Genomic DNA, 14,956 nt, shown 5'->3' with positions numbered 1-14,956 from the left:
TGTGTCAAGGAGGCTCTGGGCATGGGTAGGGACGTGTGAGGTAAGAGAGGGCAGAGCTGAGGGCACAAATCCAGCCATTTCACAGATGGGGAAACCAAGGTTCGGAGGAGGACATGGCTGCAGCCCGGGTTCCTGTAGCCCGGAGTCAGTGGTGGAGCCAGGACTTGAACTCAAGTATTGGAGTGCAAAAGGCGGCAGCCCAAAGGCTGACAGTGTCCTCATGAGGGCTGTGAGCCCTGGAGTCGAGTGGGTGTTCGTTGCCGGGGTCTCTGGGGGAGCTCGCACTTCCTGGCATTCTCATGGGCACCTCCTGCCCTGGGCAGAGCTCCAAGCCTTGGCCAGCAGAGCAGGACAGGCCCGCAGGGGCTGCCCACGGTCCTAGTGTTCTCGGGGGTTTCTGCCAAGGTAACAAGAGCAAGGGGGCTCCCTCCCCACGCTGGGTCCTGTCCAGTCCTCTGCTTGGCTCCAGGGGCACTAACTGGGACCCTCAAGCCCGCTGGGCCACAGTGGTAGGCCATATCATCCCAGAGCATGGCTCTGATCAGGCCACTCTCCTGCTTAAAAGCCTCTAGGGGCTGGGCACAGTGGCTCAAGCCTATAATCCCAGCACTTTGGGAGGCCGAGGTGTGCGGATCACAAGGCCAGGAGTTTGAGACCAGCCTGGCCAATATGATGAAACCCCATCTCTACTAAACATACAAAAATTAGCCAGGCCTGGTGGCACCCACCTGTAATCCCAGCTACTCGGGAGGCAGGAAAATCACTTGAACCTGGGAGGCAGAGGTTGCAGTGAGCTGAGATCACACCACTGCACTCCAGCCTGGGCGACAAGAACAAGACTTCATCTTGGGGGAAAGAAAAGCCTTTAGAGGCTCCCTATTGCCTGGGTGATACAGCAGGTGGCATCCACACTCCTCAGCCTGGTGTTCAATGTCCTTTGGCTTGGGACCCAACCTCCTTGGCCATGCACACCAAGCTGTCCTGCCCAAGGGAATCTCTTGCTGGGCCCACCTAAGCCCAAGCCTGCCTGCCCACCTCCCTCTTTCCATCTCTATTTATAGAGCCCCTGCCGGGTGCCAGGCAGTGCTCTAGGCACTGGGGGGCAACAGTGAGCAAACAGAGCCCTCCCTCTTTGGACTCAACATTCTAATGGGAGGCAGGCGAAGAAATCAACAGCTAAGCTTATGGCACCCAGCAGGGAGGAAGGAAGGGGGACGGGATGGGAGGGCTGCAGTGTCCCCTAGGGTGGCCAGGGAGGGTGTCTGAGAAGGTGGCACATGTGTTGGGATCATGAACTCTGGGCTTGGCTGTGCAGCATCCAGCCAGAGGGAACAGCAAGTGTAAGGACCTGAGGCAGGATTGGGCTCAGCATGTTCCAGGACCAGCAAGGCCAGCTTGAGGCCAATGAGCAAAATAAAGGTGGAGGTGGGAGATGGGGCCCACGGGTGACACCGCCAGGCCACGCAGGATCTTGGGGGCATTGGAAGGACTTTGGCTTTTACATGGAGGAGACAGAAGCTCCTGGAGGGCTTTGTCCAAGGACTGATGAGCCCAGACATCACCGGCTGCTCCAGTGAGCCTGGAGGGCAGACAAGGGAGGAAGTGGGCAGACCATGGGAGGTGACCCATTTCCGCAAACCTGAACCCCTGCAGATGCCGTTGCATCTACCTGAGTCCCTCCCTGCAAGCTGTGTTCGGGAGACGCCTATATGTTCATGAAAGCTAAGCTCAAATGCCACGTGCCTGCTCCTTCCTGCACCCCAGGTAGAAACACCCTCGTTTGCCTCTCAATTCCCGCTTTCTTTGAGCACTGTTTTTGAAAGCACCTGCTTTGTAGATCCCTACAGAAATTCTCACTTGTGAGCGTCTCCTGCTCTGATACTGGATGCTGAGCCCTTGCAAGAGAGCAGGGGGCTGGGCTGGTTTTGCCACCATGGAGCGGTACACCTGGCCTTCTGCACAGGCCCCCAAGCCACCAGCAGGGCCTCCTGGGCAACCTCACCCAGACCAACGGAATCAAAATCTGTGTTGGGGCGTGGGGGGGGTTGAGCTTCTGCTTTTAAAGTTCTTCCAGGGGTTTGGGTTAATTTGTCTCCCTGGGGCTTTGTGTTAATTTGTCTTGCTGGGAGTAGGGCCCAGCGAGATCGTCCTAAATTCAAATCCTGCAGCAGCCATAGCAGCTGTGGGACGTGTTCACTTAATCTTCCTGAGCCTTGGTCCCTCTTCTATAACCCCAGGTGCCCAGCAGGCCAACAGGGGCTGTGGCCACCTCTCCCACCTCTTTGAATTGGGCTGAGAGACAGACGCACACCATCTGGAGAGGACCGTCGGGCTGAAGGAGGCACAGCTAGTGTCTAATGGGAGGGTAGGTTCTAGGGCAGCAAAGATTTATGAGAGAAATGCGTGAGTGTGATCATGCATCTCATACCACAGCATGTGAGCCCGTGCAAACGCCATGTCTGTCCCCTCTCAGGAGAACCCTCTCTCGGAGCTATGAAAATCCTTACCTTGCCTCATTCAGACTCTCAAAGTCTGAACTCTGTCACTTTAGAGCACGGGACTCAAATGTGACTGTGCTCAGGAATCAGATGGGGTTTGGGTTAACATGCAAATTCTCTTGGGCAGGTCCAGGGCAGGGCCCAAGATTGCATTTCTAGCTTGTCCTTGGTGATACTGGCACCACTGGTCCACAGATGGCACTTTGAGTAGCAAGACTGCAGCCCCAAGCCCTACTGACGTAGAATCTGCAATGTAACACTATCTCCAAGAGATGCGTTTGCACGCTAATGTTTGAGAATTACCAGTGCAGAGACTTGGAAGAATGCTTATTTTGGGGTTCAGCATGCCCTAGAGAGAGGGCATTTTCATTCTGGTCTTCTTTCGATAACTGTGAGTGCCTCTTGGTTTATTGTTAGACATTGAGTTATTCAGATAATTCCTAGTCTGCTCCACAAAAGCCCTATGTGAGTGTGTGCAATCATGTCTGGCCCCCAGTGGAGGAGTGACAGAGGGTGTGCGATGGCCCGGGAAAGGTGTGGGTTCTGCAGAGAGGGAAATTAACTTTGGTTAAGGCTGCTTACTGGGTGCCAGCTTTTGTGCAGATCACTGCGCCTGGACTAGTTACCATATGTACTCCTCACAGCAGCCTTTGGAGGCAGATATTACTACTGTGTTACAGATGGGGAAACCAAGGTTGGGAGGAGGAAAGGCACTTGCCCAAGGCAAGCTGGCTAGCAGAGGGTGAGACTGGGATTGAAGGCAGGCTTGTCTGTGTGTCAGATGGGGCAAAACTAGCTGTGGCAACAAATCAACCCCAGATTGCAAGAGCTTGGCAAACAGAAGTTCATTTTTGTTCCCTAACAGTGCAAGCTGATGCTCCTGGTTGGTGGGCCACCTTCCTCCACATGGTGACTCAGGGATACAACCTGCGTCCAGCCTGTGGTGTCACTCTCCCCAGGGCCTCAGAGAGCCCCCTCCTGGCTGGCAGTTGGAGGATGACTGTGTAGAGATGATAGAGGCTTCTTTAAACCCATAGCGCAGAAGCAGGACTCATCATTTCCCAGGCTTCCCATTGGTGAGAAGCAGTCACATGGTCACACGCAGGGTGAGAGCACTGGGAGCTGTCACCCAGGCTGGAGTGCAGTGGTGCAATCATAGCTCACTGTAGGCTTGAACTCCTGGGATCCAGTGATCCCCCAGCCTCAGTCTCTAGAGTAGTGGGGACTACAGGTGCAGGCCACCATGCTGGCTAATTAATTATTTGTGTATTTATATTTTTTGTAGAGACGGTGATATGGTTGGGCTTTGTGTCCCCACCCAAATCTCATCTTGAACTGTAATCTCCATAATCATCACATATCAAGGAAGAGACCAGGGAGGTGACTGGATCATGGGGACTGTTTCCCCCATCCTGTTCTCGTCACAGTGAGTGAGTTCTATGAGATCTGATGGTTCTATAAGGGGCTCTTCTCCCTTCGCTTGGCTCTTCACCCTTTGCTCGATGCTTCTCCTTCCTGCTGCCTTGTGAAGAAGGTGCCTCGCTTCCCCTTCACCTTCCACCGTGATTGTAGTCCTCTCCGGGCATGCTGAACTGTGGATCAATTAAACCTCTCTCCTTTATAAATTACCCAGCCTTGGGCAATTCTTTATAGTAGTGCGAAAATGGACTAATACAGACGTGGTCTCATTGTGTTGCTCAGGCTAGTCTGGAACTCTTGGGCTCAAGCGATCCTCCCACCTTGGTTTCCCAAAGCACTGGGATTACAGGTGTGAGCCACCGTACCTGGCTGGGGTTGTGATGTTGAAAAATCACACAGCCTTGGAGTGAGAAAGGCTCTGAGGTTCTGTTCATCCATCCGGCACCTGAAGCTGCTCTGCAAAGCTGGCAAGATGATCATCCAGCCCCTGCCAGACATGAGGCCACAGCAGGCCCAGTGACCTGGAGTCATCCTCTGGTAAGGCTGCTGCCCTGGGACCTGCGTTTCTGGGATGCTGCTGACCTCTGCCCTCCAGGCTGACCTGAGGCTGACCGGGAAGCCCAGTGGTTCGAGAAACGAGGAAAGGTGGGAGTGCGGGCCCTCCCAGTCACCTCTCACCCTCCTCAGGTCACAGTGATTATCTGATTCATTCATTGATCAATCAACAGATACCCTGGCCTGGTTGCTAGGGACAGTGGGTGTACTGGTTGAGTGGCCCCTAAATCCATGCCCACTTAGAACCTCAGAATATGACCTCATTTGGAAATAGGGTCTTGGAAGAGGTAAGCAAGGGAAGCTGAGTTCATTATGTGACCGGCGGCAAATACCCTGACATTCCTAGTGGGTTGGGGAAGGCTTCTCCTGCCCTGCTCATGTCTGTCTCACCACCTGTAGCAGCTAGAAGGGGCCCTACTCTGAGGACTGGTGCCCTTTTAAGAAGAGGAGGCGGGCACAGTAGCTCACACCTATAATCCCAGCACTTTGAGAGGCCAAGGCAGGCTGAGGCCAGGAGTTCAAGACCAGCCTGGCCAACATGGCGAAAACCCATCTCTACTAAAAATACAAAAATTAGCCAGGCATGGTGGTGGTTGCCTGTAATCCCAGCTACTCAGGAGGCTGAGACAGGAGAATCGCTTGAACCCAGGAGGCAGAGGTTGCAGTGAGCCAAGATTGCGGCATTGCACTCCAGCCTAGGAGACACAGCGAGATTCTGTCTAAAAAAAAAAAAAAAAAGAGGAAACTGGATGCAGACATAGAGAAGCTAATGCCGTGTAAACAGAGACAGGGAAGACTCTGTGGAACAACAGGGACACGATGGGAGCAACACCTCCACAAAGACCGCCAGCAACCAGCGAAGCCAGGAGACAGGCACGGACCCAGGAAGGAGCCAACTCTGCCCACACCTGGGTTGCAGACTCCTGACCCTAGGACTGTTTAGGAGAATGCATTTCTGTAGTCTGAAGCCACTCGTTGTGGCGCTTTGTTATGGCAGCCAGGGCACCACCAGCGAGGGGCAGAGACCAGCGGGTGAGCCATCTGCAGGCCAGGAACGGAGAAAGAGGAAGACGCAATTCACAGGCAAAGACACAAACAAAACACAAACAAGGGAGACCAAGAGAGCCTGCATTGAGCAGGGGTGGGAGGGTGTGGCGGAGGGCAGCAGGAGAGGACGCTGTGTGAGGGTGTGCGGAAGGAGGGCTGAGAGTGAGCACCTGCGTGAAGCAGGGACTCTGGGCAGAGAGAACAGCATAGACGAAGGCCCTGGGCTGGGAAAGAGCTTGGTGTGTTCAGGGGACAGGAAGGAGGCTGGTGTGGCTGAGGGGGTGGGAGGGACAGACAGGTGCCTGAGCTCAGCGGGGAGGGTCACTCCGGGAGGCCACAGGAAGAAGTGGGCATTTTCTTCTAAGTGCATCAGGAAGTCTTTTGGGGGTTTTAAGCAAGAGAGTGACATGATGGGATTGATGTCATTTGGACTGCTGTGTGGAGGATGTGAAAGCGTTCATTCATTCATTCATTCATTCATTCATCATTTCAACAAGTAATAATACAAACAACCTCAGGACCATGACCAGGCCTGTGGATGAAAGAAATGGCAAAGAGATCACAGCCTTGGGGAGTCAGGGCTGTCGGAGAATTCCCCTCTAAGATGACCTGGAGCAGGGGCGTGGAACAGCCATGGGAGGGCTGGGGAAGGGTGCTCCAGGGTGGGCAGCGAGCACAAAGGCCGGCTGGCAGCTCACACCCCTGCAAGCCATCTCTCCTCCAGGCTGGAGTTGGTGCTTCCCACAGTTACTTCTCACGACTTTCTCATTTTGCGAGAAATTCCTGATAATGATGCTCTCAGCTTTCTATCAAAGAGCTCAATCGTTCCTCAGGCGGTACGGATCTTAATCGTTATAGTCAAGAAGTTTTATAAGCACTTATTTATTTATTTTTTTTTATTTTTTAATTTTTTGAGACAGAGTCTTGCTTTGTCACCCAGTCTGGAGTGCAGTGGTAAAAGCTCACTGCAATCTCCTCCTCCCAGGTTCAAGCAATTCTCATGCCTCAGCCTCCCGAGTAGCTGGGACTACAGGTGTGTGCCACTACGCCGGGCTGATGTTCGTAATTTTAGTAGAGATGGGTTTCACCATGTTGGCCAGGCTGGTCTTGAACTCCTGACCTCAAGTGATTCTCCCGCCTCAGCCTCCCAAAGTGCTGGGACTACAGGTGCGCATCACCATGCCCGGCTAATTTTTGTATTTTTAGTAGAGATGGGGTTTCACCATGTTGGCCAGACTGGTTTCGAACTCCTGACCTCAAGTGATCCACCCTCCTTGGCCTCCCAAAGTGCTGGGATTACAGGTGTGAGCCACCAAGCCTGGCCTTATAAGCACTTTATAATTTGCAAAGCCCTTCTGCAATTCAGTGCAATAGCCCTTCCCTGACCCAGAGGTGTGGGGAGAAGGCAGATGTGCACACAGATCTTATCTCACCTTCAGGAAGGTCTGACTCCATCTGGTCATAAAAGATAACCGCTGTGCAAGTTCCAAAGCAAGGCCAGCATAGAGACACATGCCCAGGTGCACTGATGTGAAACGTTCACCCGTCATTCAACTCCCAGAGGGACCTCAGAGGCAGCAGTCTAAAATGTGGCAGATTGATAATGAGCTGGTGGTCAGGGTGTGTCTGTGGGCACAGAGCTCCCTGCCAGGAGGGAGAAGACAAGATTTGGTCCTTGGCTCTGTGGCCTTGAACAAGCATCTTAACCTTTCTGAGCCTCAGCTGCAAAAGATCGATTCTATTTGATTCTCACGGGAGGCTCTGAGCCGTCAAGGGTGGGTCAGGCTGGGCCTGGCACGGTGGCTCACGCTTGTAATCCCAGCACTTTGGGAGGCCGAGGCGGGCAGATCACCTGAGGTCAGGAGTTCGTGACCAGCCTGGCCAACATGGTGAAACTCCATCTCTACTAAAAATACAAAATTAGCTGATCGTGGTGGCCAGCGCCAGCGCCAGCTACTTGGGAGACTGAGGCATAAGAATTGCTTGAACTCGGGAGGTGGAGGTTGCAGTGAGCCAAGATCGCGCCGCTGCACTCCAGCCTGGGAGATAGAGCAAGACTCCATCTCAAAAAAAAAAAAAAAAAAAAAAAGAGGCTGGGCACAGTGGCTCACACCTGTAATCCCAGCACTTTAGGAGGCCGAGGCGGGTGGATCACGAGGTGAGGAGATCGAGACCATCCTGGCCAACATGGTGAAACCCCTTCTCTACTAAAAATACAAAAAAAATCAGCCAGGTGTGGTGGCGGGCACCTGTGGTCCCAGCTACTTGGGAGGCTGAGGCAGGAGAATGGCGTGACCCTCGGAGGTGGAACTTGCAGTGAGCCGAGATCGCGCCACTGCACTCCAGCCTGGGTGACTCTGTCTCAAAAAAAAAAAAAAAAAAAAGAGTCGGGTCAGGCTGGGCATGAATTCCACCTCTATCAACTACCACCTGACCCCGGACAAGGCAGTATGGTTTCCTGAACTGTAAAATAGGGGGAGCGATGGAACCCACCTGATAGCTGTTCCTTCTTTAAGATAGAGCTCTGGTGTCACCCTTTCCCCAGCCCCTTGCAGTCCATCTCCGGACCCCACTGTCCATGCTCCACACTTGCCACCCTGAGCCTCATTCTGAAAATACCTGCCTGTGCTGCCCTCAAAGCTCAGCATGTCTTGGGCCCCCAGTGTCTCTCCAGGCAGGGTCTCTGCACAGATGTCAGGCCGGACTGTCCCTCTTTGCTCAGGGACAAAGAGGATGAGCTCTCAAGGTGCCAGCCTGTGGTCCCTGCACTGGGGCAGGACAAAGATAAGTAGAATCGAGAATCACCACCAGGACTACACTTTCCCCAGGAAAAACTTGAAATGAGTTCATGTAGCATTTTGGATACCACCAGAACAGCAGCCCTAGAGAAAGTGCCAAGAGAATTCCTATACCCAAGTTTCTTCTCTTTCTCTTACCAGAAGCTCTTTGGCATTTCACAAAGCAAGTTGCAACCAGAGTCTGGCAGCTTCCATTGTATTGAACAATTAAGGAAAACAATGATCTGTGATCACGGCAAGCTTCTGGGTAATTTATATTTCTAAAGATTGTCAAAAACAATATCTCCTTTGCTAAAACTGTTCAAATTGCTCCCACAAACATCAAAAGTGCTCCCCACCCCGCCCCCCACTTTCTCTGCCCGTCTCTATGGCAACGTGGAGCTGTGCTATTCTGATCACTGCTACCAAGCCAAGCAGGTGTCCGGAAAGTTTTGGGGAGGATTTTGAGTTGGGTAATTTTTGGCTCTTCTTGACATTTCCTAAGTGCCGTGATGCCTAAACTTTTGTTCTATTATTTCCTGCTAAAGTGAACAAGAAGTTCCCTCTCCCACCAGCTCTGTTTTTTGTTTTGTTTTTTTTTTTTTTTTTGAGACGGAGTCTTGCTCTGTCACCAGGCTGGCGTGCATTGGTGCGATCTTGGCTCACTGCAACCTCCGCCTCCTGGATTCAAATGATTCTCTTGCCTCAGCCTCCTGAGTAGCTGAGACTAAAGGCACATGCCACCATTCCCAGCTAATCTTTGTATTTTTAGTAAAAATGGGGTTTCACCATGTTGGCCAGGACGGTCTCGATCTCTTGACCTCGTGATCTGCCTGCCTCAGCCTCCCAAAGTGCTGGGATTACAGGCGTGAGCCACCGCACCCGGCCTAGCTCTGGGTTTTGAAGTGATCACAGGAGGGACTCAGGGCTGAAAGAAGTGAGGGAGGAGGCCAGGCGTGGTGGCTCTTGCCTGTAATCCCAGCAGTTTGGGAGGCTGAGGCAGTTGGATTGCTTGAGCCCAGGAGTTCAAGACCAGCCTGGGCAACATGTAAGACCTCATCTCTCCAAAAAAATACCAAAAAAAAAAAAAATTATCTCGGAATGGTGGAGTATGCCTGTAGCCCCAGCTACAAGGTGGCTGGATGCTGACGTGGGAGGATTGCTTGTTCCCAGGAGGCTGAGGTTGTGGTGAACCAAGATCATGCCACTGCACTCAAGCCTGGGTGACAGAACATGACTCTGTCTCAAAAAAAAAAAAAAGAAAAAGAAAAAGAAAAAAGAAAAAAAGAAGTGAGGAGATGCTGCAAATGCCCCCCCACCCCAAACCACACCTCGGGGGTGTTTGTCTAAGGAAACATCTTTTGTGACCTGTGTGTTATCTTCTTTACAGCCACCTGAAACGCAGAAGGGAGCTTGCTGGGTTTTAGACATGGGTAAGTGTGGGGTGGCATTGCAGCAGGGATTGGAGGCCGTCGGACCAAAGAGGTGACCCAGAGTGGCCATGGGCACAGGACTCAACCTCTCAGAGCCTCTGGTTCCTGGTCTATAGCCTAGGGACGATCCCACTTCCCAGGTTGTCATGTGGATTTAATGAGGCACCAGGTGTAATCAGTATTCAGGAAGGGGTGGTAATGGTCTCTGGTGTGGTTACGGAGGAAGCTGATGTCCACCAGCTCCACTTCCACACAAGTTAGCTCCCAGGTCTTCCCAATAACCCTTTGGGGCAAAGGATTTACTGAGTTGATGCTCAGGGAGGTCCAATGAGTTGCTCCAGGTCTAATGACACTGCCTAAGCATGTCATAACCCCTCCTCATGCTCAGTTCCCTGATTTAAAGTCAGTGCCTCTTGGAAGCAATCACAGTGTCCTTCGGGAGGTAGGCAGATACATAAGTGGATACGTAAGCTGTGGTCCATCCAGACAATGGACTATTACTCAGCAATAAAGAGAAATGAGTTATCAAGCCATGGAAAGTCATGGAGGAAGCTGAGCTGCATATCACGGAGTGAAGGGAGCCAGGCTGAAAAGTCTACACACTGCACTGTTCCAACTCTGTGACATTCCGGACAGGGCACAACCATGGAGACTGGGAAAAGATCCGTGGTTGCCAGGAGGCAGCAGGAGGGAGGGATGAATCAGTGGAGTGTAAAGAGCCTTAGGACAGTGACACTGCTCTGTATGATGCTGCAGTGGTGGTCCACGTCATTCTACATTTTTCCAAACCCACAGAATGCACAATGCCCAGGGTGGACCCCGATGTAAATGCTGCGCTCTAGGAGATAGCAATGTGTCAGTGCAGGTTATCCATTGGAACAGGTGTGGGGAGGCTTTGCATGGGGAGGTGTGGGGTCTACGGGAACTGTCTGCATTTTCCACTCAGCTTTGCTGGGAACCCCAAACTGCTCTTAGAAATAAGGTCTATTAAAAAGCGGTAGGGGGTGGCTGGGTGTGGGGGCTCACACCTGTACTCCTGGCACTTTGGGGGGCAGAGAGAGATGGGAGGATCACTTGAGCTCAGGAGTTCAAGACCAGCCTGGGCAACATGGCAAAACCCCTTCTCTACAGAAAATACAAAAAGTAGCTAGATGTGGCAGTGTGTGCCTGTAGTCCCAGCTACTTTGGAGGCTGAGGTAGGAGGATCACCTGAGCCTGGGAAGTTATGGCTACAGTGACCCAAGAGCACACCACTACACTCCAATGGAGTGAGACCCTATCTCAAAAAAAACCTGGGGGGGGGGGTAGGGGGCAGAATAAAGCCAGCACCTTCTCCAGGGAGCCTTCCCTGAGCACCATCACCTGCTGCAATTTCACCCCCTGCCAGGAATCTGCAGGCTGTCATCACTTCTCCTCTGGTTAGCCCCTCCCCAGAATAACAGTGGCTGGGGTTTCCAGCTTCCAGACCTAACAAGCCCCTCCAGGGCAGGTACAGGGCTGTGTGCCTTAGACCCTTCCACCTCACACCAGGGCACCCAGCGAGACCTGTGAGGGAGCGGGTAGCAGATGTTGAACGATTGCCCCTTCCTGCCAATGACTGACATTTGTAAGAAAGACTCAGCATGAAATGACAGCTGCACGGTGTGGGCACATTGATGTGCTCAGCAAATGAGGCCCCTGCTGCTGCCATGTCCTGTGTCCAGTCCTTGTGACACAGCCCTGGGACCTGAGACCTGTGCCTAGGCCCCATGCTGGCTGCTGTCACGGTCACTCCTCCCTGCATCCAGGGCAGGCTGGGCCCATTTCGAAGGTGAGGGCTGAGGGAGGTGGGGGATTTCAGCTGGCACTGCTCAGTGACATAGGGGCATGACTGGGACACAGGCAGGCCTGGGAGCAGTGTCTCTCCCCACACGGGCATTTTCCTTCTTCTGCCTCAGTTGCTTTTGCATCCTGGCTTTTTTTTTTTTTTTTTTTTTTAATTCCCCAAATGAAACTTCCCAATGCACTTGGTGACTCATCTGCGGGCTGTTAAGTGGCATTCGCTCTCTGCCTTCAGAGATGAGCACATCACGACTCAGACCCATGGGAGGGCTCAGAACTACCCGGCGACAATGCAGTACGTGTGTGTGGCAGGTGGGCGTGTGCACGGGGGTGTGTGTGGAGGTGCTGGCAGGCGTGGGCCTCTGATGTGGCACCAGCCCTGGTGACATAGAGCCGTGTGACCAGCACCAAGCCCCCCACGACACCCCCACCAGCCACAACTCCAGCCACTTGGGCTGTGATTCCAAGGAGGCTGTAGAGTGGGCAGGGAACGCAGGTTTATAAAGGGAACATTGGGAAGGAGGGAGGAGTGGCGGGCCCAGGGTGGGATATGAGCAGGGAAGTGGGGGAGGAGGAAGAAGGGGGATGGGAGCCCAGAGGCTCTACGGCTCAGCAGCTGCAGGGTGTGTGATCCTGAGAAACTTCCATACCCTCAGACCCTCGGACAGTGAGGGAGGCCGCCCTGTGTGTCACATTGTGTTAGGAAGATCCGTCGGGGTGTAACAGCAAAGAGAGTTTCCTACCTTAGGCATGGTCAAGGCCTGGTGGGATGGCCTCAGGAAAGAAGCAGTGGATGGGGCACATGGCCTGAGTGAGCTCCAGACCTTGCTAAATTGCAAAGGCACCCATGCGGCTCCTCTGCTGCACCCCTATCCAGGACTCCCCATAGAATGCAGACTTCTGGTCCAGCTGGCCTGGGCAGGACAAGCTCTCCAGGTGCACAGCCTGAGCTAAGCACCTCCGGCTTGGAGCGCGGCTTCTCTAGCTTGCTTTATTTATTTATTTAGAAACAGGGTCTCACTATGTCATCCAGGGTGGTCTTGAACTCCTGGGCTCAAGCAATCCTCCTGCCCAAGCCTCCCGAGTAGCTGGGACTACAGGCATATGCCACCACTGGCTCCAACCTTAATGTACATGCAAATCCCAAGGGCATCTTATTAAAATGCAAATTCTGACTGAGGAGGTCCATGGTTGGTACGGGATTCTGCATTCGTAACAGGCGTCCAGGTGACTGAGGAATGCTGGATGCTGAGGTTGCTGGTCTGGTGGACCCATCACACTATGAACCACCCTGCTTTATAGTCATGGGTCTCAAATGTTCCTATGTCTCACAAACCCCCCAGGAACCTGTTAAAATGCAGATTCCTGGGCCTGGCTCCCAGGGATACTGACAAGGGTAGTCCTAGGGTTTCACTGTGCTAGAAGTCCAATGTGTGGCCGACATGCCCCAACATGTTCTGTTCTTTTCTTATCTCTTTTACTTTTTCTCTTCTCTTCTCTTCTCTTCTCTTCTCTTCTCTTCTCTTCTCTTCTCTTCTTTTGAGACAGGGTCTCACTCTGATGCCCAGGCTGGAATGCAGTGGTGCAATCTTGGCTCACTGCAGCCTCAAACTCCCCAATTCAAGCAATCCTCCCATTTCAGCTTCCTGAGTAGCTGGGACTACAGGCACGTGCCACCACGTCTAGCTGATTTTTAAATTTCTTTGTGGAGATGGGTTTTTGCCATGTTGCCTAGGCTGATCTTGAACTTCTGGGCTCAAGCAATCCTTGGCATCCCGAAGTGCTGGGATGACAGGTGTGAGCCACCACGCCCAACCAGCCCCACATGTTGTTTTTTTGTTTTGTTTTTTGTGTGTGATGGAGTTTTGCTCTTGTTGCCCAGGCTAGAGTGCAATGGTGTGATCTCGGCTCACCGCAACCTCAGCTTCCCAAGTAGCTGGGATTATGGGCATGCGCCATCAAGCCCGGCTAATTTTGTATTTTTAGTAGAGACGGGGTTTCACCATGTCGGTCAGGCTGGTCTCGAACTCCCGACCTCAGGCGATCCACCCCCACCTCCAGGCCTCCCAGAGTGCTGGGATCACAGGCGTGAGCCACCATGCCTGGCCCATGTTGTTCTTATCTCATTAACTCAGTGGGCTAAAAACTCATTGCCATACTCAGTAGCTTAAACCACAGAAATGGATTCTGCCACAGTTATGGAGGCCGGAAGTGTGAAATCAGTATCACTGGGCAAAAATCAAGGAGAATCTGTTCCCTGCTCTTCCAGATTCCAGGGACTGCCTGCATTCCTTCACTTGTGGCCACATAATTCCTATCTTCAGTGCCAGCGTCTTGGAATCTCTCTCTGCTCTATGTCCACATCAACTTCTCTGTGTGTGGTCAAATCTCTGTCTGCCTCTCTCCTGCAAGGAGATAAGCCAGGCTAATGGCTCCTTCTCAAAATCCTTATTTAATCACTTCTGCAAAAACCCTTTTCTAAATAAGATACCATTCACAGGCTCCAGAAAGTGATCTCTTTGGGGGCCTGGTACACCAATAGCCTGTAAACCCCCACACTCTGCTCTCTTTCAAATGATAACTCACCAAGCCTCTGTCTTCATTTTCTTTGAATACTTCGCATGTAGTCCAATGCCTGGAACACGTAGGATGTCACTAAATGTTTATATTTTTTAATTTTTATTTTATTATTATTGTTATTATTTTTGAGACGGAGTCTTACTCTGTCGCCCAGGCTGGAGTGCAGTGGCATGATCTCTGCTCACTGCAACCTCCAGTTCCTGGGATCAAGTGATTCTCCTGCCTCAGCCTCCTGTGTAGCTGGGATTACAGGCATGTGCCACGACGCCCGGCTAATTTGTTTTGTATTTTTAGTAGAGATGGAGTTTCACCATTTTGTCCAGGCTGGTCTCGAACTGCTGACCTCAAGTGATCCACCCACCTCGGCCTCCCAAAGGGCTAGGATTACAGGCGTGAGCCACCACGCCCGGCCAAAAGTCACTAAATGTTTGTTGAGTAAATGGAAGTAGGTTTTAAATAGGTGTAGGGAAGGAAGTGGGCGAGAACTTCAATGCAGAGTCTGAAAATCATGGGCAGACATCAAAGGACTGAATTGTGGGGGGGCATATTTGGATGTCAGGTTAAAGAGTTTGGACAAGGTCCTATGGGCAAGAAAGAGCTTATATGAAGTCCTTGCATAGGTGACTCATCCATCCATCCACTCATTCATTCATTCAATACTCAGCAGCAACATGCAGAGCTCAGCTCTTGGGGGAATGAGGACAGGTGTCCTAGAAGAGATAGCATTGAACAGCTGGCTCTTTCTCCCACCAGAGCTGTGTTTTAATAAGTTCTAGTATTTCTAGCAGTTATTGCTTTAAGTGTGTGGCTACCAGATTTTCTGGCT

This window comes from Pongo pygmaeus, chromosome 3 (assembly GCF_028885625.2).
Source record: "Pongo pygmaeus isolate AG05252 chromosome 3, NHGRI_mPonPyg2-v2.0_pri, whole genome shotgun sequence".
NCBI lineage: Eukaryota > Metazoa > Chordata > Mammalia > Primates > Hominidae > Pongo > Pongo pygmaeus.
Note: the sequence above shows the minus strand (reverse complement) of the source record.